The 25,382-nt window shown below is 39.9% G+C and overlaps 1 protein-coding gene across 2 annotated transcripts in view; it reads left to right on the plus strand.

Annotated features, from left to right (window-relative positions):
- itga9 (integrin, alpha 9) overlaps positions 1–25,382 on the plus strand; it is a 163,021-nt gene that overhangs the window by 71,953 nt on the left and 65,686 nt on the right. The gene's annotated exons all lie outside the window — the stretch shown is intronic.

The following is a 25,382-nucleotide window of genomic DNA, read 5'->3' on the forward strand; positions in this document are numbered from 1 at the left end:
GTTTTCTTTCAGTTTTGCCTTTGTTGAAGGACAGGACAGCACAAAACGTTTCCTGTCCTAATATCAGTGACCACATTTGTCAGCCGCAGTATTGTTAAAAACATACTCGTCACCTTTATTTATGTAGCACATTTAACCCCTTATATGTCCAGGTCCCTCCGGCAGGCCTGAAGTTTTATTACACACTTCTGTAACCTATATAACTCAGCCAGTTTGCATTGACGTCCCTGTAGTTACTAAATAACAAGCCTTAGTCTGTAATAAGCCTGAGATTTTAAGGGGTTTAAAGGCAGCAGGTGTTCTGCACAGCAGAAAGAAGTCGTTTCAAAATAGCAGCAAAATAAAATACAAATTAAAATGGAAAAAATACAAAAACAAATTACAAATGAGATTACGTAATGCTATAGACCGTACAAACTCTCAAACACCTGAGAGAATGAATATGTTTTTAAACTGGATTAAAGGGTGTCTGCTGTTATCTCAGGAACAGAAAAGCCACAGTCACATGTGAACCTCATTTTAGAGTAAAAAGCAACAGGTTTGACTGATAATACTTTATAATAAGAGACCCTAATAAACAGCCACTCAATAATTATGCAATAGTTAGTTAAAGACTATTAATACTAATATAAAAGTTACTTATATATTAATAAATAGTACTGTTTAGATACTAGAAACCGTATTAGAAACCTAATCATTTATTTAAGTTGGTGAAAAATGGTTATTCATGTGCTCACCGAGCACTTTATTAGGAACACCTGTACACCTACTCATTCATGCAATTATCTAATCAGCCAATCATGTGGCAGTAGTGCATAAAATCGTGAAGCTTCAGGTAATGTTCACATTCACCATCAGAACTGGGGAAAATGTGATCTCAGTGATTTTGACCGTGAGGTGATTGTTGGTGCCAGATGGGCTGGTTTGAGTGTTTCTATACCTGCTGATCTCCTGAGATTGTCACACTCAGTCTCTCTACAGTTACTCAGAATAGAGCAATTAAGAAAAAAGTCCAGTAAGCATCAGTTTTGTGGATGGAAACACGTTGTTGATGAAAGAGATCGGTGGAGAATGGCCAGACTGGTTTGAGCTGACAGAAAGGCTGCGGTGACTGATAACCACTCTGTATGACTGTGCTGAGCAGAAAAGTCTAACCTTGAGGTGGATGGGCTACAACAGCAGAAGACCCTTTCTGGTTCCACGTCTGTCAGCCAAGAACAGAAAGCTGAGGCTGCAGTGGGCACAGGGTCACCAAAACTGGACAGATGAACATGGAAAAACGTAACCTGGTCTGATGAATCTCGATTTCTGCTGAGGCTCACAGATGGTGGGGTCAGAATTTGGTGCAAATAGAATGAATCCATGGACCCAACCTGCCTTGTGTCAGCAGTCCAGGCTGGTGGAGGTGGTGTAATGGGGTGGGGAGTGTTTTCTTGGCACACTTTGGGCTCATTAATACTAATCGATCATCACTTTAATGCCACAGCACATTCAAAGTTTGTTGCTGACCACGTGCATCCCTTCACAGCCACAATTTACCATCTTCTAATGGCTACTTCCAGCATGACAAGAAAGAAAACTTATTTCAGATTTTCCACTATTTTCCATCATCAACATTTCATATAAAACTCATAAGACGTGTAGGTTCACTGGATAGTAAATAAAATGTATATATTGGTGTTGTAGTCATGGCGACCCCTGGTTCCTATCACCACCACTGTAAAGACATCTGAACCATTTCACATCAAACCTCTCTGAATCTCTCTGTTTACACCTCACACACTCAGTTATGGAGAAATGCGGAAACATCTGTGTAGTTCAACTTTATATAAGTCTTTATTATTCTATGTTTGTTTTGTGGATGAAACAAACACTGTGACTGAACTAATATACCTTTACCATGAGAGAACTGAGGTTTCACTGCTTCACTGAACGACTGCATCTGTCTTCAAAGCCTTTGAAGCTGAAGCTGTTTAGCTTGAAGTCGTTGTTTTACAAGCGATTGCCGTCATTGTGGCCACACAGGCAGCTTCTTCCTGTGACTGTGGTGTGAAGTGGCTGCTATCAGGGGGTTTTTCTACTGTTCAGAGCCTCAGTGTCCTCAGGGCTCTGCTCTAATAAGGAGTCACACAAAGCCTGTAAACCGTCCTGCCTCTGCTTTGCAGGGCACTGAGGTCGTCTGAAGGCAATGCATGAAGAAAATAAGTTAATAATTATAATAAATCAGCAGCAAAACAAGCACTGATGCTAAATAACACAGATTTCTAAGTGAATATCTTAGTTATGCTAATTTTAATGTTAATTTTAGAATCTTGTGCAGCCCAGTTGATAAATGAACATGCCTTTAATCCAGTGTTTAGGCTGATACGTGTCCCAAGTTTACTCACAGATTAGCCTGTTAAGCTTTTAGCAGATCCAGGCTTCTGTTTGTGTATTTAAGGTGTTTAATCACAGCAGCACCAGTGTTTGAGTGGATACATCTTTCTTCAGAGACTGAATAACACTTTGAAGGCTTAGAAATCGAGAGTTCATTTTTCTACACTTTTGAAAAAGATGGTTCTTCAAGGCTTCGTTAGTAAAGACAATGGTTCTGTATAGAAACATGAACACTCAAATATCCAGTTTCATGCTTAAATGTTTCTTTGCATGGTGAGTGTTCTTCAGATTGGTGGAGAATGTGTTGTATGTGGTTCTACATAGCACCAAAAAGGGTTCTGCTAGTGTTACGATGTCAAGCTTGTGTACAGTAGAAGAACCCTTTTCAAAGGTTTCTATATAGAACCAAGCCTGATGAGTAATAACACTTGAGAGATATGTACACTGTAATTTAACCTGGATGAATACATACACTGATCAGACACAACATTCTGACCACCTCCTTGTTTCTACGCTCATTGTCCATTTTATCAGCTCCACTTACTATATAGGGTCACTTTGTAGTTCTACAGTTACAGACTGTAGTCCATCTGTTTCTCTGATACTTTGTTAGCCCCCTTTTACCCTGTTCTTCAGTGGTCAGGACCCCCATGGACCCTCACAGAGCAGGTACTATTTGGGTGGTGGATCATTCTCAGCACTGCAGTAACACTGTCGTGGTGGTGTGTTAGTGTGTGTTGTGCTGGTACGAGTGGATCAGACACAGCAGTGCTGCTGGAGTTTTTAAACACCTCAGTGTCGCTGCTGGACTGAGAATAGTCCACCAACCAAAAATATCCAGCCAACAGCGCCCTGTGGGCAGCGTCCTGTGACCACTGATGAAGGACTAGAGGATGACCAACACAAACTGTGCAGCAGCAGATGAGCTATTGTCTCTGACTTTACATCCACAAGGTGGACCGACAAGGTAGGAGTGTCTAATAGAGTGGACAGTGAGTGGACACAGTGTTTAAAAACTCCAGCAGCACTGCTGTGTCTGATCCACTCAGACCAGCGCAACACACTAACACACCACCACCATGTCAGTGTTACTGCAGTGCTGAGAATGATCCACCACCCAAATAGTTCCATTTCCATGAGTGGCTATGAAATAACTTTTTGTGAACAAGCAAAGTTTCAGTTTAAGATTTATTTGAACTTATTTACAAGTTTAAGTTTAATAAAAACTTTAAACTCAGATTCACAAATGAGTTTCCTTTACTAAACTGCATCTGTAGGTCTCTGTTCATAAACATAAACTAGCCTAAACTAATTTACTATAAAATGAAATGTGTTTGTATAAATTCAGAATAAAGACCCGTCAGTCACAACTGCATATGAGTACATATTTCTATATTGTGGTCTGTTTACACAAAGTTAGGTTAGTTCATCATTTATGTTGAATAGACTCTCCCTAAATTTTACGCTGCTGCACTGATGTTGAACCGTGTGCTGCACTGGGTCGGTATGACCAACAGGTCAAAACAAGCTCTAAACAAAGTGACCGCTGTGCCCTGATTGGTGTTGTTGCTTCGCGCTTTTTTCGTTTGGACATGTTACGTTTTTATACACACATAAACCAAAAGGAACGACAGATTTCTCATAATGTAGTGGAGTAAAAAGTGAGATATTGAAAGTAAAAAGTCGCCCAGAATAGAAATACTTCAGTAAAGTACACATATACAAAAAAACTACTTAAGTACAGCAATGAATTACATTTACTTCGTTACTGTCCACCACCACAAGTGAGTTACTGTAGGCTTCAAATTATGCAATACAAGTAATATTTATCATATTTCCAGCTACTGAAGTTGCGTGGAGGTCTCACTATGTAAAACCAGCCTAAAGCCCTTGCGTTTCAAGTCCGCTGTAAAGGTTTCTTAATAGACAGAAACATTGCAGACCAAATCTCCCATGACAAGTGGATCCTGCCAGAGAAACAGCTCTCATACTTCAGCAGACGTGTGTTTATCTTTTCTGGTACTTTACGGATCACCCACGGAGACGGCAGCGCTGTACCACAGAGCAGATGGCAAATGTAATCTCTAGTTAAGAGGACATTAACATTTCACATTTAACTCCCCTGAGAAACGCTCTCACAGTCCCTCAGAAGCAGCAGTCATAGCCAGCGATAACCAAAGCATGCAGTGTTTGAACAATATGCAGCACAGATACCACTGTTCATTTATTTCATGTCCAAAAAGTACAACTTATTCATTTCTTAATCTTAATTCATCATTTATTAAACTTCTAGTCAAAACAGTCATTAAGATCAAATCATTCATTTTTAGAGTCAGGAAAAAAGTATACGTAGATTTATTAATTTATGTAATATTAAAGAAACAAACAAGAATTGTGTCTTAGTGCACATCTGTGAAGGCACCAATATATACATGTTTTGGCAACATATGCTGCCATCCAGGCGACGTCTTTTTCAGGAAGACTTTGCTTATTTCAGCAAGACAATGTCAAACCACATTCTGCATGTATTACAGCAGCATTGCTCCAAATTAAAAGAGTCCAGGTGCTAAACTGACCTGCCTGCAGTCCAGACCTGTCACCACTGAAAATATTTGGCACTTTATTAAATAAAAAATACAACAAATGAGACTCTGAACTGATGAGCAGCTGAAATCCTGTATCAAACAAAAACAGGAAAACATTTCACTTTCTAAACTACAGCAGTGTCTCCTCAGTTCCCAAACGCTTACAGAGTGTTGTTAAAGAAGAGGTGATGAAACACAGTGGTAAACAGACCCCCGTCCCAACTTTTTTGGAACGTGTTGCTGATATCAAATTCAAAATGGGCATATATTTTTCAAAAAAACAAAAATATTTCTTATTTTTAACATTTGATGTTTTGTCTTTGTAGTATTTTCCTTAAAACACATGGTTTACATGATTTGCACATCATTGCATCCTATTTTTATTTACATTCTGCACAGCGTCCCGACTTTTTTGGAAATGGAGTTGTAATATGAAATTATGAAACATGCTAAAATAACCAGGGGCATGAACTAACAAAGCCCGTTTTTGTTTTAATTTAACGGCACAATAACAAAAAGGCCTGACTGTACGGGATGAAGAGTTTGAAAACAGACACTTAGATACATGCTAACATTCAGGTCCTCACAAGTACAGCAATACAAGTTCACTTCTTTGCAGAAGTCACAGACCTCCCTTCATGTAAGTCATTTCCAGTCAAATCAGCCATTAAGTACAACTTAAATTCATTTTTCAGCATCAGAAAAAAACTGAAAACACAGTTAAAAGAAAATTACACAGACGCCTCGCCAGCTAAGTCTAATATCAGCCGCTTATTTTACTTGATTTCTCCTTCTTTATGCCAGTGGATCATCTTATATCTAATCTCCTCACAGATAATTCCTGAAAAACGAAGAACTTGTGCTTAAAGCCTGCATCAGGTTCTACAACACAAAGCCTGTAAAGGTATTGCAGAATTGTAGCAGCAGCTGTGTGTTCACCCGTCTGTGGCGTGTCAGTGAGGGATCTTTCATAGTGTAAGTGTTTATTTTCTCTTTGTTAGTGTGGTGTTGTTACTGGCTGAATAGCAGTGTTTGATGTTAGTGTAAGACCAGTCGGTGTCTGTGGTTATAAGGTGTCTGAGCACTGCTTAGACTGGTCAGCCTAGACGTGGTCATTGTTGGGTTTAGATTATAGTGTATATTATACTTGTTGTGTAGCTGTAATAATATAGGTGTCCTCCTTTCACAGTTAGTGCTGCTGCCTCCTGCGCTGAGTAGGAGCCTGCAGGCTCTCTGAGCTGTGTTGGGAAGTTACTCAAAAAACTAATCTGTCACAAGTAACTAATTACTTAACTAAAACTGGGATGGGATTACTTCACTCATTACTTTACTTCTGAGTTCCTCTCTAAAGCCCAAACACAGCTGTACCAGCTGTACAAACTAGGGGCTGCACGACTTCAGACTTTTAAAAGTTGACCGCTGTGTGATCAAAGTGGAGTTGACTAATCGCTGATGATGTCATGAATAAAAGCAGAGGAGAAGGGAAAGCTTTGCAACAAGCGACTTGAAAAATCGGTGATGACGCCAAACCCCACAGGTCAGCAGATCGCCCTGCTGTCCTTCAGGAAACCAAAGATACAGACCCCGAAATCTCCAGGCTCCTCTTCTGCTGTCTTCTCTGAGGCGCCTCGTCAACATCAAGCTTAAAGTGTCATCGCTGAGTAGTAAGGTTGACCAGTCTGTGCAACTCCTAGTACAACCCCAACAGTCCTTTCAGCACTTTATTTACAAACAAACAGCCGATAACAGTAAACATCATTGTATTATGTATGGTTTCAATGACTTAAAGGGGAATTCCACTGATTTTTTACAATTTTTTGCACAGTTAAATGGTTAAAACAGAAACAAAGTCATTCAGAGTGGTTTGGTGTGAAACGCTCCGTTCTAGATAAACTTACCGAGTCAGAACTGTTCACAGTGGTGGTGATAGGAACCAGACCACCTCTAAAAGCTCCCTCACAGAAAGTTCCTACATGAAATGGTTATGAATTCACTGCCTGATGACTGAGACACTGTTTTGTGATAGTTTTGAGAAGATTTTGGCCTAAAACATATTTTTAAAAGGTGGAGAGGATACAGGGGTGTTGCAAGGCAAAATAGTCCCCAAAGAAAACTTATTATTTCAGATTTTCCACTATTTTCCATCATCAACATTCCATATAAACTCAGAAGACTCGTGTAGGTTCACTGGTGGTTCTGGATAGTAAATAAAATGTCTATATCTGTGTTGTAGTCATGGCGACCCTTGGTTCCTATCACCACCACTGTAAAGACATCTGAACCATTTTACACCAAACCACTCTGAATCTCTCTGTTTACATCTCACACACTGAGTTATGGAGGAATTTAGAAAAATTGGTGGAATTCCCCTTAAACTACATACAAAAAGTTGACATAAATGATTATTCTTCAGAAAAGTTCATAACAATTTTCCTTATTTCTTAAGAACAATTCTAAGAATGGGTGTAAATCTTAAATGTTTTTTTTAACCCCATAACCGTCGCGACTGTAGGAGCCGGCTCTACCTAATAAGCAACATAAGCAGCTGCTTAGAGCCCAGCAGCTGCAATTTTATCACAAGACTATTTAACCATTTCACACCAAACCAACCTGAATCACTCTGTTTACATCTCAAACTCTCAATTATGAAAAATATTTTGGGTCAAGTTAACCATTAGGTCCATAACTGTAATGTGATTACAGGTATTTGCAGTGTAATATGTTACAGTATTCATTGCAGGAGATGTCATCACGTTACTGTAATCCCCAGCACTGACTCTCTGAGCTACAACCTTTGGCTCTAAAATATCAAAAACGGCAGAGGAGCGTTTAACATCTATCTGATAAGCACTTCTAACCAGCTGCTAGTGAAAACACACACTCTGCTGTAACTCACTGCCTCAGGGTCTTAACAAACAGCAGTGTGTTTGTGTAGCGAATGACTGGCAGGAAAGTTCAAAAGAGCCTAAATCCCCATCATCAGCCTCGACTCACCAGCCGTCTGGAGGGCCGAGTCTGCCTGGCCGATCCCCTCATTTATCTGGCTGTTACTGACTGCCCACATGAAGTAGGCCTCACATTCGCTGGCTGAATAATGCTAATGGAAACCAGCTGGAGCTCTGCAGAGGGAACCAACACACACTCACACTCTCACTCCCCTCATTTTTTAAAACAAAAAGTGAAAACACTGAAGCCTACAATGATGAGTAACCATCTACCAACCCCTGGAGCCTCTGTGCTCACTCAGTGATGATGAAGAAGAGGTCGAGGCTCAGCCTGTGAGCCTTTATACTGTAATACTAGTGTAGGAGATTTAAGACACACTGCACAAAAGTCAGAGATCATCCGTTATATGTTTACATCACACTCAAAACAGCCATTTGGAACAAATTATTCATTTTCAGGAGATATTTTGAGAAGATGAGATATAAGATAATCCACTAGCATAAGAAAGGAGAAAGTCAGGACTTTCCAAAAGCTACAGAGAAAATGTGGCTCCTAACAACCACCTGGAAGACCTGGTCGACACCAAAACTGCCCCCATCAGATAAACAGCACTTAAAGCTTTCATCTCTGAGAGAGAGGAGAAAATCAAGCTGCTTCAGATCTGAAAACATCCACAGGTGTTTCTGTCCATCCTTCCACTGTGAGAAGACGACTCAGCGCTGTGGGTCTGAAAGGATGTGTAGCTGATCAAGAAGAACCTCACTGAGAAAAGGAGACGGACACATCAAACAAAGAAGCTGAACGATGGACTGACCACCCCAGAGTCCAGACCTCAACACCACTGAATGAGTTTGATTACTTCAGAAAATGATCAACCAGCTTCTAAGACTGAACTTTGGAGGTGTGTCTGCAGATTCTTTGAGGAACTGAAAGTGAGTCTCCTGTAAAGAATGGAAGCTGGAATAAAACACCTGATATTAGATTTAGCGATCACTGATTTATATCACCTGTCCTACTCGAGCCACTTTGCAGTGTAAGCTTTTTAGACCTTGTAGGCAAGAAGACTATAGGAATCCCTTTACGCTGCATCATGAGTCAGTCATAATTAAGCAGTAGAACACAGAGGGAGTGTGTGATCGCGAAATAACATCACGGCTGTGATTTGGTCGCCGTAGATCATCACAGCCGTGATGTTATTGGTGATAACACACTCCTCGAGTGTTCTATTGCTTTAATACAACAGTTAAATAAATACAGTAATAAATTAATAAACTGGGCCGTGAACGCGGCGTTTAATATGTTTTAATGTTCGCAGTTCCTTCACCAAATTATAATTCCTTAATGAACAGCTCATTGCTGCGTCAGCATAACGAGCTCCGCCCACTCGCTGCACAGTCTGCTGTAAGCCTCGCTTTTTGAAGTACTGAGCCATAAAACTGCCGCAATATCAAGTTCAGCTCAGTTTTGTCAGTTTTTGCCAGATCAGTATTAATGTTGTTTTGTTCCAGCCAGTCTGTAAAGCATCTTACAGCCCATTTAGTTTGGCGAATGGTGTTGGGTTCATTTCTGGCTGATTCCAGGTTGTTCAGCTGTTCTTCTGTCTCAGCTGCCGACTGAAAAGCTGCTCAGTGGTGACAGTTTGGGAATTTAGTGTCGTCTCATCTTCAGAGTCTGACCAAATCGGCTGTCGGTCAAATGTGATCTTAAAAGTGTCCATTTTCTGTTTGTGGCAAAGTAAGAAGTAAAATCGTTCAAATGGCTTGAGCGTCTCCTACAGCTGTCAAAGTTGTTGCTTAGCAACAGCGTCTCAGCGGAGTGATACAGTGTTTGTGAAAAAAAAGTTTCTCAACCAGCTTGCGTGGCCGGAACTAACTGTTGTATAACAGTTAATATCAGTTTATGACATGTTAATAACAAACAACTGGCCTTATTATTAATGTTCATGTGACTGGTTGACATATTTTATGGCCGTGACTTGTTTTGCAGGATTTCCAGGACCAGATAACGATACTAACAAGACCTGATATGATCGTGACCGCTTATTTTACAGGGTTCATTTACTGTAATGCTGGTTATAAACATTCTGAGGACTCTGATCTGCCCGTAGATGCAGGAACTGTACTGGATGGTCAGGATGTTTATAGTAATGTACTGTAGCGTAATGTGGTGGTGTGCTGTTGTTTTTAGTCTGATATGCCATTCATAGCACTCGCACAGTCGGTGGAGGTTTAATGGGAGACGTTTAGCCTCCGGACAAAAGAGCCGTTCTCCCACAAATCACGAGTAAATAGCCCAGCTGTAATTTTCACGCTTGAGAATCAGAGGCATTATGTAACCGCCTTATGTTGATCATTCGGAACATGTTTCTGTTGGCAAGCGCCACAGAATAGCGTACCAGATCTCCAGATGTTCTTTGTTTGGTTATTTTTAGCAAAAATACACCTGGTATTCTTGAACACATGAAAGCACATGAAAAAGAAAATCTCGTAACTTTGGATGTGTAACCAAGTCTGCTTTGTTACGTCACGGGAAGGTGAGCGCGAGAGTGAACGAGTGAAGTGTTGGTTTACTGTCGCCTCCTGAAATATCCAACCATTTCAGGCCACTGGGTCATTTCTGGACTGTTCATTACAGTGTGCCCAAACTTCATGACTTGCATTGTTCCTGTTGGGCCAAAAAATAATAAAATTAGCCAATCTAAAATGAACCAATCAGCCATAGCATTAAAACCACCTCCTTGTTTCTACACTCTGTTCATTCTGTCTGCTCCACTGACCGTATAGTTTCACTTTGTAGTTCTACAGTTACAGACTGTAGTCCATCTGTTTCTCTGATACTTTGTTAGCCCCCTTTTACCCTGTTCTTCAGTGGTCAGGACCCCCACGGACCCTCACAGAGCAGGTGCTATTTGGGTGGTGGATCATTCTCAGCACTGCAGTAACACTGACGTGGTGGTGGTGTGTTAGTGTGTGTTGCGCTGGTCTGAGTGGATCAGACACAGCAGTGCTGCTGGAGTTTTTAAACACCTCAGTGTCGCTGCTGGACTGAGAATAGTCCACCAACCAAAAATATCCAGCCAACAGCGTCCTGTGGGCAGCGTCCTGTGACCACTGATGAAGGACTAGAGGATGACCAATACAAACTGTGCAGCAGCAGATGAGCTATCGTCTCTGACTTTACATCTACAAGGTGGACTGACAAGGTAGGAGTGTCTAATAGAGTGGACAGTGAGTGGACACAGTGTTTAAAAACTCCAGCAGCACTGCTGTGTCTGATCCATTCGTACCAGCACAACACACACTAACACACCACCACCACGTCAGTGTTACTGCAGTGCTGAGAATGATCCACCACCCAAATAGTACCTGCTCTGTGAGGGTCCATGGGGGTCCTGACCACTGAAGAACAGGGTAACAAAGTATGCAGAGAAACAGATGGACTACAGTCTGTAACTGTAGAACTACAGAGTGAAACTATATGGTCAGTGGAGCTGATACAGTGGACAGTGAGTGTAGATACAAGAAGCTGTTTTTAATATTGTGGCTGATTGGTGTATGTGGTGGCAAATATGGAAATAATTATATTGCGATACTTAAAAGCATTTTCATAATACATGATACATATGACATTTTGACACAAGCTGAATGCACTAAAGCTGTTACATTTAAGAACTACTATCAAACACGTTCTGTACAATGATTTTAATTCAATATTACACATATAATACTGCACTGAATCCTCTTACACTCTCTTTGTAATTAAACATGCAGCTGTTCAGTGTTTTTAAGTACAGTGATATCCACAGTACACTCAGAAAAAGGGTATTGTTTATCATGATAACAAAATTGGATCACAGTAATTGTAAAAATATGCTCATATTGCCCACCTGTAGCATATTCTCACTGTCCAAAGAAAAACAAGCATCTCCAAAACAGTCTGTTTACAGGAGAGGGCAAAAACACTCTAGCCTTTTAATGTAAGTCAATGTAAAGAGGTTTTATTCGAAGTCCAACAGAAATACCCAGCTTGGAATTATTTAGAGAAAATGTTGTTCCATTGACTTCCATTCAAACTCTATCTGTCTCCTCTAAGGTTATCAGTTTGAAGTCAGCAGTGCAACTATTTCCAGACTCAGCAGTCAACATAACATCTTAGAAAGCAGGCTGCGTTTGTTTTGCATAACTGACACAGCTGCTCGCTGAGATGAGAAACTGTAAACGAGGCATCAACACCCGAACTTGTGAAGCCAGATGCAGGAGATTCAAAAAGTTCAATTTCCTGTGTTACACACGCTGCCTTCCTGTTTCCCCCAGAGACAGGAAACGATAGAGTATTCAGAAGACAGTTAAACTCAGGCGGGTCGCTGCACGCTCCAGATAAATCCAGCCAAATGGCCATTTTTAAACAAATACGTGCTTCGCTCGGCTGTTTGTGAGGTGAACTGTTTTGATAGGAAAGGGAAGCTCTGGAAGGGAAAGGTTTGGAGGAGAAATTCAAATGTGAGGCCACAACATCGGGCGGCTGTGCTGAACAGATTTAAGAGTTTAATGAGCAGAGCTGTCTACAGATCGCTGGCTGCACTGATCTGCTGGGATTTTTACACAGAGAAGCTCGAATTCCAGAATTCTGCAGTGAACTGAAAGACAACACGTTCTGCATGTTCGTGTCACTCTCCATCGTTGGGGTGATGTTTTAGTGTCCAGGGGGCGTAGTACAGAAAATTCTTAAATCTGAGATCTGCTTTGTTGTCATGGCAACGTCAGTTAAGACTGAATTTAGGAGAGAAGCCATTACAGAACAACAGATCTTAAGTCTATAATCTTATTTCCAGATGAGAAAACGGTTTTACAGAAACATCCTAAGTTGCCAAAATATCCTAAATATGTTCTTAACTGTAAGATAAACTCAGAGTGTCTTCACTTCTGTTTAACCGTCTGATTCTGTTGTTTATACAGTGATGGGCAGCTCAGCTCACTATAACCAGCATAATGACGCCACATTTATCTACACTGAAAACGGAGCTTTGAGTTGAGTTTTATTTCTAACAGCGTTTAAAAGCCCAGACGCTGCAGACTCGATCTCCACCGCCCCTCTGATCACCTTCGTGTGTTAATGTTGATGATGAAATATTACAGTGATGGTGGTGAATAATGAGGAGACGGAGCTGAACGTGTGTCTGTTTATTAGGAGGAGTAACGTTAGCGCGCTCGGCTAAAGCGTTTGGGAAATGGAGACTGAAACTGTGGAGTGGCGACGCTATGATAAACAGCACGAAGTGCTGACACAATATTCTCAACTCTCAGCCTTTATTTGACCTTGTTTACCTCAGTAACAGTAGCTAACGTCAGCTGTCTGACTAACTTGATTACGTGTTTACGTTTCAGCTGTGTGTTTATGATCGGTTGCTAGGTAACAGACACGACAGTTGATTGCCGACTTCAATCAAGTGGGTTAAGATTTCCTAACTTTAAATAAGATGCTGTAAAATAAGATAAGACTCCTAAATTAAGCTCAGATTTGCTTCTGTAATACGGATTTGTGTAAAATCTTATCTTGACCTGTCAGATCAGAACTTAAGATAAAAAGATAGGAAGTTTCTGTAATTCGGCCCCTGAAGCCCCTAAACAATGGAACTCTCTTCCTTTATCTCTCTGCAGCTGCTCCACCCTTTCCTCATTCAGAGTCAACTTCAAAACTTCACTGTTTTCTCAAAACTTTCATTCTCCTTCTCTCTCTTCTCTCTACTGTGATTAAGTCCTTATTGGAAGGCGCTAAAGCTTATAGCTAACTGAACTTATTATTATTAATTAATTTTTTTTATTATTATGTGATTTAGTTTATGTGAAATGATGTACACTTTTGAATCTTTTGTTTTGGTAAAAGTTGATGAACTTGCTGACTGAATAAAAGATTCAGAAAAGTGCTTTAGCAAAGAAAACCTTTGTAAATTTGCCTTTTTTCTTAAAGGTGAATTCCGAGTGGTTTGGTGTGAAACGCTCTGTTCTAGAGAAACTTACCGAGTTAGAACTGTTCACAGTGGTGGTGATAGGAACCAGACGTCCACCTCTAAAAGCTCCCTCACAGAAAGTTCCTACATGAAATGGTTATGAATTCACTGCCTGATGACTGAGACACTGTTTTATGATAGTTTTGTGGTAAAGATGTGGCCACAAGGCTCTCAGCAGCTGCTTATATTGCTTATTAGGTAGAGCCGGCACTAATTCTTTCTGTCTGTGATGTATGTTATAAAGTTATGAAAACATTTAAGAATATTTTTTTCAAGAATAACAAATGTTGTAACAAATACAGTTGTTCTTAAGAAATGAATAATACTTTTAAGAACTATTCTGAATAATAATAATTTATTTTAAGTTTTTGTATGTGTCTAAAGGGCAAATCCACAGATTTTTCTAAATTCCATAACTCAGTGACTGAGATGTCGTTCAGAGAGATTCTGAGTGGTTTGGTGTGAAATGGTTCAGATGTCTTTACAGTGGTGGTGATAGGAACCAGGGGTCGCCATGACTACAACACAAATATAGACATTTTATTTACTATCCAGAACCACTAGTGAACCTACACAAGTCTTCTGAGTTTATATGGAATGTTGATGATGGAAAATAGTGGAAAATCTGAAATTATATGTTTTTGTGGACTATTTTGCCTCACAGCACCCTGCATGTATTGACTGAGGAAGCCAAAAAGTGACCTTACAACACTTTCACAGCCTGTAACTGTTAAAATAAACCACAGAGGATTTTTCCTGTGGCCGTTTCCTCCTTCAGCACATTTCTAGTTCTTGTTCGCTAAAATTCCTTGAACATTTGATTTGATTTTGTTTTATTTTCACTTTGCTGTTCTCATTCGCTGATGTGATGAAATTGAATAACCAGTTGGTGGATATATAGTTTAATTTCTAGTAATCTGCAAATGTAATATGATATTGATGAACTACATGAGATACAGCCCACAAACGAAAACAGAAGACTTTAATAAGAAAATATTTAAGGCTTTCTGAATAGAGAATATTTGAGAGTTTCTTCATGGGAATTGCATTCTTAGGAATATCTAGGTGTTTGTTTTACGATCCTTTGTACGTTTTCTTTTGGAAAGCTCCTGAAATTGGCTGTTAAATCACATTAACATTTTTTGGCTGTTCTAGATTAACAGTGGTCATTTGAAACTTATAAAAGACATCGCATATGTTTTATTTGGTTCACAATCAGTGACGTTTCTACAACTTCCAGAAGAACTAGAGTGATATTTTTCTCTTGAAATTGTTCTCATTGTAAATCAGAGCATGATTGGTTGATTCTTGTGTTGCTTCCTGATTATGTTGGTAGTTATTCTAAAAATTCTAAGGCTTTCAGTCCAGCTCCTGAAGTCCTAACCAGTGGAAATGCTTGCTCAGCTGTATCTACCTAGACACCTCAGAAAGAACAAACTTGATTCGGGCATTTTCTGGTGGCCATTTCAAGAATTTAACCCTTTTGTTTCCAATCAGAACAATAAAGTATGAGTACACTGCAAAAATGGTTTCTTGTCAAGTGAAATGATCTTCAATGTAGTCAGTATGTCTAATATTTCCCTTTTTGAGATGATGCACTTATAAGCTTATCTAGCTAATTTCTATACATTTTTCACTTGTTTTTAGTCATTTTATTAAGTACAGTTATCTCACGATACTGGCATGTAATTTCCCTGGTTTCAGTCACATTTCTTAAAACAGCAAAATTATCTGCCAATATAGTGAGATAATTTTACTTAATAAAATGATCTAAAACAAGTAAAAATTGTCTGGAAATAAGGTTAAAAATCTTAAATTAAGCTTACAGCAATCTCAACAGGAGAAATATTAGATTTATTGTCTATATTTAAGACGATTTCACTTGACAAGACACCATTTTTTGCAGCGTACTGTTACAATATTTACAGGGTTTAACTACAACAAGTATGATGATTATATTAAATAAAAGCTGCCTAGAAGGTCCTGAAGGTTCCAGAAGGTTCTAAGTAGGGTTTACCTCTAACAGCAGTTGTTTCAAAGCACTACCTCTAACTTTTTCCGACACAAACACCTCACTAACCCACATGCTGCTCCGATTCTATTTACGGTGCCTGTCGGCCACCTGCCCGCTCTGTGTTTGCCCCTCTTACGGTTCTGCACGACGCTGCAATTCCCCTGATGCCATTCCACGGGTTTCATTTAGCCCAGGCCAAGAAAGCTGATACAATGAATCCGCATGGCAAGAGGCTAATCATATCCATCTGTCTCCCATTAAACACGCTCGCCACTCCAGCAAGTATTTATAAAACACAGCGACGGAAAAATATTGAAACGCGTAGAAGCGCACCCAGAATAAATACAGTGGAAAAACGAAGTGGATCCTGTATTCCAGAACGAGCACATGGAGCTCCAGGCAAATGTTCTGCCCTCGTGGATCATTCCCAGAGGCATTAATGATGTAAGACAGCTTTATGGAATTCTGTACGGCTGAGCGATCCTACAGTTTCTCCTGCTTACATGCAGACTCTTCAGATAACGTCGCCACTTTGAACGCTGAATAGGCCATTCACAGGGGTGGGCGAAATGGCAGAAATATCACAATACTTTAAGAAATATTCAAAAAATGGTATCCTGGCAAGAGAAATTATATTTAATCTAGTCAAAATATCTAATATTTGTCATGTTTAGATTGTTGTAAACTTCTTATAAGGTTATTTAACATATTTCTAGACATTACACCTTTGTTTCAAGTAATTTTATTTAATAAAATTACTGAACAAGTACATATTTAGACATTTTTACTTGTAAGTAATTTCACTTAATATAATCACTTAAAAAGTGCATAATGTCTAGAAATAAGTTAAATAATCTTACTATGTACATACATTACATACACGTACATACATGAGATTATTAGCGATATCAGATAGATTAAAAATAATTTTACTTGCCCAGAAACCATTTTCTGCAGTGTACACTCTACTCTGTGTTTCATTTAAAAAAAACTTTAAGAGCAGCTGATTTTTATTCAACATTTCACACACTGTGCTTCTCTAAATCCAGTTAAACAGGACTAACTCTGCTCTCTTTGTAATTAACCATGTTGTCGGTCTGTGTTTTGACAAAGTTTTAGCAGCCCCAGTCAAATTAGAAGTTTTACTGATTTTATAAGTCATAAAATAAATTAGATGTTTTTGTTGATTTTTGTTGATAATAAGTTAACACACCCTCTACAGAGTATACACTTAAATATGCCATTTTTGAGCACAATTTCTGTTTGTTTGCTGATTTTAACATATTGGAAAAAATGTTACATGATAATTAAGATGTGCCATAACTTTTGCACAGACCGCTTTAAATGTTTTATGTTAAATTCAGCAAATAAACAATAATTTTGCTTTAAAATAGAGGATGTGTCAACTTTTAACCTTTAATTTTTACTGAATGAAGAAAAGCATGCAAATTGACCAGCGTACCCAAACGTTTAAATTGTACTGTACATCAGAAGTGGCAATCATCGGGGTCCAAGCACTATGCACCATGATGGATACCTTTAAACAGAAGTAAAATAAAGAGAGTAAAATATCATCTTAAGCATCTGACAGCCTTTTGTTTCTCTACACTCTTAAAAACATGGTTCTTCAAGGGTTCTTTAGTAAAGACAATGGTTCTATAAAGAACCCATGAACACTCAAAAAACATTTGCATGCTTTAAGCGTTCTTTGCATGGTGAAATGGTTCATCAGGGAGAATATTTTTGAAAAGAGTTCTATGTAGCACCAGAAAGTGATCTTCTATTGTTACAAATTTGACATCATAATAATAGCAGACCCATTTTCAAAGCAGTTAGTGGGCGTGGCTAAGCCCAGCTTACGTAAGCTATTTCTTTGCAGTAGTAAATGCACATACAGGGCCGGCTATCATCTTTCACTACATCAGGCATCCACCCTACAGTTTATGTAGGTGATTACAAAGATTAATTCAACAAAAAGGAGCCAGTGGATTCGTGTGTCCATCTACATTCTGTGTGAAACTGACCAGTGGACACTCAGGAAATCACTAAGGACTGACCATCACGCCGGAAACCCTTCATTCTTCATTCAGTCCTCATCGGAGACTCATGTGAAACGGCGTGCAGAGAGTTTACAGCTGCTGAAGTTGCTGCAGCAGTTTTGGAAAGTAGTGATGAAGATAACGGAGGATTTAGATATGAAACATATGAGGATCATGTTATATGAAGAGCCTTTAGAGGAGAGTTTAAGAAGATATGAACAAATCCAGAAAATGCCCTCAGACCACAGAGGGTTAATATATTTGTCCTGAAGTTCATGTCAAATGTAGAAATTGGAGTATACACAAGCAGATTCACTAATCTCAGAGACTGCAGTCCAGCAGGTTTTGGATTTGTTGGCTTATTGAAAGACAACAGTAATAAACACTCCTGGCAGCAACTCAAGCATGGAAAAGCCTTTCCTCTCATCTTAGAGTTTGTATAAAGGGTTTGATGAAGATGTAAGATAGATAAAGATCAATATGCTGCTGTGTTTCTTACGCAGGATGCAGTGGTGTAAATAAAGCAGTGCAGTGCTTGCAACCACACCAGGCTGTGACTGAGCTGAGTGGTTGGAATACAGCATGTTCACTCCTGGACAAAAAAATGGGCCAAGCCCAAAATATAATGGTTCTTACTGATGGTTCTGGCTGGTCAGAGTCTAGATTTAAACCCTATAGAGAAACACACACTAGCTCTACAGTGTTCTTCAGCTGTACGAAGCCGTCAATGCTGAGTGGATCAATATTGACTCTCCTTTCTGTAAAAGACTGTCTGCAAATTTACACACTAAACTACAACATTTAAAGAAATCAAAGGGAAAAGCTCTCCTCACTGACTTACAGCAGCTGTTTGTTTAAAGATTTGTAGTTAAGACCATTTAAAGCTTAATGTTTTGCCATTTTGGGCCCCGTTTTTGCTCAGGATTGTATATGTTACTGTGCTGGATGTAGTGTGAGCTTACAGTACATTTGATTTAGTGAGTGCAATATGAGGCCAATAAAAGCAGAAGTTTACAGGACTGTACTTATTACAATAGCACAGTGAACGCAGGGAATCTAGCTTATATAAACAGTTACTCACATTCAGATAAGGTTAAAAATAATGATTACATAATCATCTCTTACCTGAAATTCAGTGCATTTCATCCACAGACTAGCAGGAACTTGCACTTTCTTTGCACTCTTTTAGACCACACAACCTGCAGCAGTGCATTTAAATGAACTGAATGTCTTGCTATATGTATTTTACATGAATCCTGTGTAGTTGGAGGAAGAGTGTGATGATAATGAAATTGTGGTGAAAATCATGGAGCAACTTCCTATCATGTACCAAATATGTACCGCACTGTGCGGCCTTAGTTTATTTAACCTCATTACTCAAAAAAGTCTATTATATATAGTTGTTGGCTTCTAATTTTCTGTTGAATACATGTTTTCTGCTTTTTTTCTTGATGCTGAAAACTTTAAAGGTGCAGTGTGTAAGATTTAGTGGCATCTAGTGGTGAGGTAGCAGATTGCACCGATCTGAACCCCCACTCCCTCACCCCTCCCTTTCCAAGCGTGTAGCAGAACCTACGATGGCCGTCAGCTTTTCTGCTGTCGTCTGTCCCTATTTCATGTCGCTTCTTCATCTTTTCTCTTCTTTGACGGTGAAGATTCACCCTCCCTCACTTTTTCTTGTGCTAAATAATCGGTCTGATCCTCTATTTGTCAAAATTTGGGTTTTCAAACTTAAACTTCTCACAAAACAGTCAGCAGCACCAGCTGCAACCACTGATTCGTTCTTTTCTTTCTTTCTACGTCTTCCAATCAGTGCTGCGGCGTAGAGCTGGGACATATGGCAGAAATATAATATTGTATATATATATGTATCATCGTATTGCCCAGCCCTGCTGCAGCATCACCAAATTCAAGCTGCCTTTTCAGCATAAAAATATGAAAGGTCCCCTCTAGAGCCAGTATTTGATTTGTCTGCTTTGGGCTACTGTGGAAACATGGCGGTACAACATGGCGGCCTCTGTTGGAACAGGAGCCACTCCCTATGTAGATATGCAGGGCTCATTATAAGATAACAAAAACGCATCGATTCGTAGTTACATGTGATTGTACACTAATGAAAACATGGTTTTGTTCACTACTTTCCATTTAAATAAAAATATATTCCATTCCATTTTCTAAATTTTACACACTGCACCTTTAATAACTACTTAATGACCAGTTTGACTGGAAATTGAATGAATGAAATGCTGCTGTCCGGTGCTGACTTTGCACCTCAAATAGCAACTATACAGCAAAACTATAGACGTCTGTGCTGGATAAAGTCACGGATTTTGTCAGTAACCATTTAAACTACAGTATGTCTCCAGCAAAGCTAATCCAGATCTTGAGAAGCTCTTTGCAAACTCTTAGCCTAAGCGTTGCTAAATGTTTGCTTTAGTGTGTGACTCTTACGAAATACTTGACACAGCACTATGGGTCTGAAAAGAAGGTGTAGCTGTCAACAAGCCTCACATAGATAGAGCAGACATACACATATCTGTGTTGCTGTACTTGTGAGTGTATCTAACATCCTGTTTACAACATGACTTAGAATACAGATAATCCACTTGCAGAAGGAAGCAGAAAGTCAAAGCTGTCAAAACCGAAGTTCCAAAACTGATCAAAAGCTACAGAGAAAATGTGTCTCCTAACAACCACCTGGAAGACCTGGTCAACCCCAAAACTGCCCCCATTAGATAAACAGCATTTAAAGCTTTCATCTCTGAGAGAGAGGAGAAAATCAAGCTGCTTCAGATCTGAAATCCTCCACAGGTGTTTCTGTCTCAGTTCTAAAATATATCTTTAAAGAACCATCCACTAAAAGGTTCTTTAGCTGACGAGAAGCGGTTCTTCCACAACCCTTTTTAGCACCGCATGCTGAGATTCCGCACAGTAAAACAGTCTCATTGTGAGTTTTAAAGGCCTCACAAGCTGATTGAAGCCATGCGCCCCCAGCCTGCCTCGCTCTCTAAGCCCCAGCCAAGGCTGCTTCCATAAAAGGAGGTGGTCCAACCTCCACCCCCCTCAAATGTGTTTTTCCTGCTCGGAGCGTGCTGGCCGAGTCCTCGCAGGAGCTTCCTCGGCCAAGCCGGATAAGTTAACCGCACCGCGCTGGTCAGAGAACAGAGGGCGAGCGAGCAGGGGTGGCGGGGGGTCACTGTGTCGGAATCTGGAGAATGAATGAGGAGCAGGGATGGAGTATAGTTGAGCTCCCCTCATTTTCACCCAACTTGACGTGACCCACCTGCTCTGTGGACGAGTACAACTGCGGGTTATATTTATTATTAGAGGCGCCTGAGTGAACATGACCTAGTAAGGGAGAGCGCTAATAGAGGGCCTTTAGAGAAGAAGGGAAACTCGGCGCGTATCGAGGAGCAGCTCAGTCAAGGGCAAAGGCATTGAGTTTCGTAATCCTTCCCAATCAAAAGGAGGACACTGCTGGATGCCCAGATTAATGCCAAGGCATTTTTGTGCGCTGGAGAGTTTTCCATGCAATCTTGTGTGTTTGGTTAAGTGCTCAGAAGTTGTGTTTCTTGGCCCAGAGCTGCACTAAGTATTTGTCGAACGCTTTGTTCTCACTGTAGCAACAAATCTTCTTTGGCTCGTGAGAAAAGCTTTAAATTTGTTGACAAAATTCTTCAGTGCTGAATGAACGATGGGTTTTTTTGGTGAGTTGGAGGAAAAAGAAAATGTTTTCTGTCCGCCGCTTTACACTAGGCAAGCGTGGCACCTCGGCTTGGGCTTTATAAGGCCCAGCTGTGTTTTAACTGATGCTGAATACCTTTTACCTGAGCTATGTGAGCCAGTAAAAGTTTACTGTAATTTTATGTTTATGCAGACATTGCTCCAGTGAGTGGCTCATCAAATTAAAGAGGATGGAAGCTTAACCCCTTTAGGCCCGACGCAAAGAGGGTTTGTATCTGCTGTTTGAAAAGCATTCTCTCGATTAGTTCATATCTTCTTAAACTCTCCTCTAAAGGCTCTTCATATATCATGATCCTCATATGTTTCATATCTAAATGCTCCGTTATCTTCATCACTACTTTCCAAAACCGCTGCAGCAGCTTCAGCAGCTGTAAACTCTCTGCACGCCGTTTCACACGAGTCTCCGATGTGGACTGAATGAAGAATGAAGGGTTTCCGGCGTGATGGTCAGTCCTTAGTGATTTCCTGAGTGTCCATTGGTCAGTTTCACACAGAATGTAGACGGACACACGAATCCACCAGTTCCACGCGGTGAGAGGCAGATGACGTGTATCTCAGCCCCTCTTCATAGGCTCATAACTCCGGATGTGAGTCTCGTATGATCTCGTGATAAGATGGAATGGAAAGGGCGACTCTACAGATTCAGGAAGTGTTTGAACTGGATTTCTGAGCTGGATCATCACAAAGATACAGACACAGATATAGAGACAGAGAAGTTTGTGGACCCCAGAGGGTTAATCTGCTCTTCTGTGTTGATGATTTCTCAGTGCTGCTGTTGAGAGTTTTAGTTTGCGTCACAAACCACAGTGGGGTCTAATAGTTTGAGATCACTAGTCAAAATCCTTCTATTTTGTGTTTTTTTCTACTTTAATAATGAAAAACTATATTATCATCCTAAGAATTTGAGTGAAAAGTTGAATTAATGAATGTTTACATGAATTTCTGTATTTAGGAATATTTGGGATGTCACCCTTTTACGCTGGACTCCACAAATTCGTGCAGAGGCCTCTGATAAGCAGATCAGATCCATCTGAGAGTCGTCTGAACTCCATCTTCAGTGGAAGGAATAAGACGGATCTTTTGGTATGACCTTAACATGGTCAGTGTCACAAATGTGCTTAAATGTGAATATTTACCTAAATATTAGTGCATAATCATAAATATTTCTTCTTCATTTGACGTGTCATAACTTTCCTTGGTTTAACATTTTTCAAAATTCAAAAACTTTCTGTTTATTTACACATCAGAATAAAAATACAACAGATTTTCAGTGTGGACTTTTGGATCCCACTGAATCGTTTAGAACAAGAAGATATGAGAATAATAAATGAGAGTATATGAGAATATGAAATAAAATATGAAAATATAATAATATATAACACAATAATATAACAATATATAATATAATAATAACAATAATAATATTAACACTAATGCTAATAATAAAAATAACAATAATACTACTACTAATAATAACAACAACAACAACAATAATAATAATAATAATAATAATAATAATCCCTCAGAAAAAAATCACAAAGCATCTAACAGTAACTAAGGGTTACACAAGAAATAGTATGTGTCACTAAATTTGTATTAGTAATTTTACCAAATTAGTAAAGTAAACCAAAAAAATTAAGTTAGTCTGATTGCTATGTTTTACAGTGTAGAGATACTGCAGCACGACTGTCTGAGGACCGTAGGCATGTTTACAACAGATTCAGTGATGGCTTTATTTTTTTAATTTAAGCAGAGCTCCCTTTAAGAGAGAGGTTGGACGAGGGGGTCCGGGACCCCCTAATTAACCTCTTGGATGCCCTGAATGTCTCAAAATCAGATTTTTTTTCCCTGATAAAAACTTATTATGACGTTATGCTAACTAGAGCTGCAGCGCTGCTCTGCCTCAGGGTGGCGCTGTAGCAGACTGGTTCACCCAGTTGGTCCTTCATAGTCTAGAAACTGTAACTCTGCCCGGATTCCTCTGAAACACTTTACAATGAGCTGCAGCAGATCTGTAAATCTGAAAACTCGCCCAGTTTCCCAAGAGTTTGGAGTGAAGAGTGACTGTTCCTCATTTCTCACACTGAAGACAGAAGAGGAGACGAGGAAGATCTCAGTTACTGTGAGGAAGAGCGCAGAACCGCACTAGAACAGAGACTCTACAGAAGAGGAGACGAGGAAGATCTCAGTTAATGTGAGGAAGAGCGCAGAACCGCACTAGAACAGAGACTCTACAGAAGAACAGCTGATAAAACAAACATTTACTGACATTGAAGCATCAGCGCCGCTATGGAGAGAGAGGTAGCAGCCAACACAGGACCCCTGAATACCGGGGGGGTTTCACACACTGACTGAAACTAAAGTTCCCAACAGACAGGAAGAAATTTGGGGGGTTGGGCTGCATTTGGGCACGTTTGTGTTGCTGTGTGTAGCCCATATGGAGACCATGGAACCATGTGAGGATCAGAAGGAGGAAAGTGCTGCATGTGTTACAGTTAGGAGAGGAAAAGAGGGACATGCACCACAGACAGAACGAGTTGGCTGCCAATTTCAGTGCTCAGCCGTTTAAATGTCTCTGCTCCACACTGCAAAAAATGGTCTCTTGTCAAGTGAAATGATCTTAAATCCAGCTGATATGTCTAATGTTTCTCATTTTGAGATGGTTGTGCACTTATTATAAGATTATCCAGCTTATTTCTAGAAATTTTTGACTCGTTTTAGGTAATTTTATTGGATAAAATCATTATTCTGCCAGATAGTTTTGCTGGTTTCAAGCACGTTTCCATCAACAAGCAAAATCATCTGCCGATATAGAGATAATGTTACTTAATAAAATTACTTATAACAAGAAAAAGATGTCTAGAAATAAATTAAATAATCTTAAATCAAGCTTACAGCAATCTCAGCAGGAGAAATATTAGATTTTTTGCACAGATTTAAGATAATTTTACTTGACAAGATGTCATTTTTTGCAGTGCGTGCAGACCCAGTGCTCTGTGTGACCCTTTCCCATGGGAAAAAGACAGCAGAGCTTAACAGGCAGTAAACCGCGCTTCCCTGTGAGGTCGTCCCGAGGCTTCTTCGGGGCTTAGCGGCCAGCTTTCGGAGAGCTTTCAGTTTGATCTGTTTGGAAAATGAAGCGTTTCTCTGCACAAGCTGATGGCAGAGGAATGAGCGTCTGCGTTTGATCATGAGTTTCAGATGCGCTCGGAGAGTTTGGAGGGCAATCTGACGAACACACCGGCGTACTGTTCATTCCTGGCTCCTCCCCTGAGCCAAAAATGCGTGTAGGATTACCTGAAGGGCTGGATGGAGTCACTGGAGCTGTAGATAATGCTTTACTGCCGTGCCGCGGTGTTAGAGGCACATAAAACCATTTAATGTAAGTCGTAAATCTGCTGACATGCATAGATTTAATGTGTATAGTTTATGGACTGTTACCGGTGTAAAGCTGCTCATACAAGTGTCTTAATCCCAGAGTTTATGTCCGAGAAAGTCTCCTAATCCTGATCTTAAACAAACCGGTTTGAACAGTGTTCACACACAGCAGGCCGTAAGTGTCTGGCTTGCTGTTAAACTGCCGCGCGTGTTAGTTAATCTCACTACCTTGTGTAGCGTCTGTGGAGACTCAGCTCAGGGAATCATACGTCTTATGAAATAATCGTTCATTT

This window comes from Colossoma macropomum, unplaced genomic scaffold (assembly GCF_904425465.1).
Source record: "Colossoma macropomum unplaced genomic scaffold, Colossoma_macropomum, whole genome shotgun sequence".
Taxonomy (NCBI): Eukaryota; Metazoa; Chordata; class Actinopteri; order Characiformes; family Serrasalmidae; genus Colossoma; species Colossoma macropomum.